This window comes from Triticum dicoccoides, chromosome 2B (assembly GCF_002162155.2).
Source record: "Triticum dicoccoides isolate Atlit2015 ecotype Zavitan chromosome 2B, WEW_v2.0, whole genome shotgun sequence".
Lineage (NCBI taxonomy): Eukaryota > Viridiplantae > Streptophyta > Magnoliopsida > Poales > Poaceae > Triticum > Triticum dicoccoides.
The window spans coordinates 787,884,863-787,888,161 of record NC_041383.1 but is presented as its reverse complement, the minus strand read 5'-3'; positions in this window follow the sequence as shown (position 1 = coordinate 787,888,161).

The window sequence follows — 3,299 nt, the reverse complement described above, 5'->3', positions numbered from 1 at the left end:
TGCCCACCTCGTATTGTACAGCTCTGCCGGGCATACGTATACCGCGCGCATGAAAAAAAAAGTACCCATGATCTGGGCCCGCCCCCATCTTCTCGCCCGCCCATCTAGTCGCCCGCCCGCTAATCACGGTATTTCCAGAGTTGGCGATCGCCGCCGCAGCGGATCGCCGCCGTCCGAACCCCGTGCGAGGCCACCCTCGCCGTCCCAACGTCGCCCGTCGCCGCCCTCGGCGTCTGGACGTCGCCCGCCGCCGCCCCCGTCGCCGCATCTCACCGTCCCAACTTCACCCGTCGCCGCATCTCACCGTCCCAACGTCGCCCGTCCCAACTTCGCCCGACGACGCGGACGTGAAGGGCCCGACGTCTGACGCTGCCCTCGCCGCCCGAACCCCGTCCGACGCCGCCCTCGCCGTCGCAACGTCGTCCGTCGCCACATCTAACCGTCGTCGTTGTACGCCGGGGACGTGAAGGGCCCGACGTCTGACGCCGCCTCCGCAGCACTGTCGTCGAACGTCGTCGACGTCTACACCGCAGGCCAAGGTTTGTCATGCCCGTCATCTAAACCTAGCGGGATAGATACAGGTTTCGCGTGAGGAATACATGCATGCAAACTCATTTTTTTATTTTTCTTTTTTTGCAAATAAGTTGTGTTGGGCACTAAATTCGTTTACAGTACATGAACGAGTAATTACACAGTTGATGCAGACTGGTCATTCGTTTGTGCTGCCCGTAACTGCGCATGCGTGGTGTTGTGTGTTTTCTACTGGATAATAGATGTAGTAATGAGCTGGAATGAAAGTAGTAATAGCAGTACTAAAAAAATTGTTTTTCTGGAGGGTAGGCTTGAGCCTGTTTAAGCCTGTCTAGTAGACTCGCCGCTGGATAGAAGTGAGGGCTAGTTCATGCATGTACGGATTTAGGGTTTAGGGTTCATCAAAACCTCCCGCCGCAGCGCCTCCTCTACGGACTAGGGCATGATTTACAGAACTAGCGTTGCTTTGGGCATGATGCATTGTACTAAACCTAACACACGATGTTTTGCAGTTCTGTGAGTTAGGCGTGTTGACATGGACGAAGAATCTGCATTCGGGAGGGACGAGAATGGTACTGATAAGGTGACTAAGACCAATAACGATAACTTGAACGAAGATGATGACAGCAGCGACAACGATTCCGTCTCGTCATATGATATCTTACCTCCGGAGGATTTTGATAATAATGAAGATGGCGCAAATAGCGAAAACGTAAGTGCCGTATATTTTTTTATTTTCGAAATTCAAAGTATGGCATGGCTAACTGTATATCTTTGTGTACAAATTTCCAGGAAGATGTGGATGTTGACAATGTGCAACATAGTTGGCAGGAATCATTTGCAGATAACTTGAGCCAGGTTAGTTGATAGATGTTGTACATGGATCAATAGTATGATTTAAATGATAATAATTTGACATATATATTTTGAAATGAATGTTGTAGGAGGAGTCAGATGGTCCGAGCGTTGATCACGATGAGGGAGAGATCGATATTGAGGAGGCTCAAAGGCAGCAGAAGATGCTTGAGACACATTGGAAGGTCATGGCTATGACCTTTCGGTCGCAAGGGGATGCATACATATTCTACAACAATCACGCCAGAGAACACGGGTTTAGCATAAGGAAACAGAAGGTGAAACGAGGTGCTTCGGGAATGATCCGGTACTGGCGGTTTCTTTGCTCCAGGGCTGGGAGAAGGCAGAGCAAGTTCATAACCATGGAGGGCCGCAAGCGCAGGCTTAGACCGGAGACTCGTTGTGACTGCGGTGCACATATGGTGGTGAAGCTGGACAGAGAACGTGGCGTTTGGTTCGTCGCATCATTCGTGGATGATCACAACCACGCGATGGCTCGGCCCGACGAGGTTTGTTTTTTATGGTCACACAGACGGATTGGAGATGGGCAGAGGGCTGAGATATTGGCCATGGAAGCGGCCGGGATAAGAAAGCATATTATAATGGACAACTTCATCAGCAGATACGGTTCGTACGATAAGTGCGGGCTTATCAGGAGGGACATTTACAATCTTTGTTGCAGAGAAAAAATGAGGCTCATTGCAAAGGGTGATGCAGAGACGGCAGTTGGCATTATGAGGAGTAGGAAGGAGAAGGACCCTGAGTTTTTTTTTGAGTATGTGCGTGACAAGGAAGGGCGACTGAAGAGTATGTTCTGGTGCGATGCACAGTCGCGGAGGGACTATCAGGACTACGGAGATGTGGTCGTGTTTGATAGCACGTATAAGATGAACAGATACGGTATGCCGTTCGTCCCCTTTGTAGGAGTTAACAACCACCGTTGCACCACAGTGTTTGGTTGTGCCATCATTGCTGACGAGACGGAAGGGACATACGTGTGGCTGCTACAGACATTTATGAAGGCAAACTGTCAGGTGAAGCCAAAGTCAATAATCACAGACGGTGACGCTGCAATGATCCGGGCTATTCGGACCGTCCTTTCAGATGTTTTCCATCGTCTTTGTTCGTGGCATATTGAGAAAAATATGCAGAGGCACCTGCATTACAAGTCACTGGATGAGTTCAGATCGCTCCTGTACTATGCCACCTCTCAAGCGAACTTTGAGCAGAGATGGAAAGCTTTCTATGATAAGTGGAAGACGGATAGAACCGAAGAGTGGCTTGACAGGATGTACAGGAAGAGGAGACTGTGGGCAGCTTCATATCTTTCCGATGGTTTTTTTCTTGGTATGCGAAGTAACCAGAGGAGTGAAAGCCTCAACTCCTGCCTTCACCTTCACCTGGACTACGGTATGACAATTGTTGATTTGGTGGTGCATTATGAGAACTATATAGTTCGCCTGCGTGAGAACGAGGCGTACGATGACTGCGAGGCATTCCAGAAGGAACCACCGTCTGTTACTGAATATAAAGTCCTTGAGGAGCATGCCGCCAAAGTATTCACACCTGCTAATTTCTACATCTTGCAAGATGATTTGCATAAGATGGGTCAGCTGGAGATATTTGAGACGCTCGTGGGAATTGGGCGTGAGACATTCATTGTGACATGGAAGGATAACCACAAGTTTAGGTATAATGTTGTTTATGAACCAGGTAACTCAGAAGAAACTATTACATGCAGTTGTCTTAGGATGGTTCGGAAAGGGCTGCCATGCAAACACATTCTGTTTGTTCTCCATCATCTGAATTTAACTGAAATACCAAAGTGTTGTGTCCTTCATCGGTTGTCCAAACATGCAAGAGATGGGTTGCCTGTGCAGAGGAAGAGTGATATGTTTGGATGGGGTTGGTCA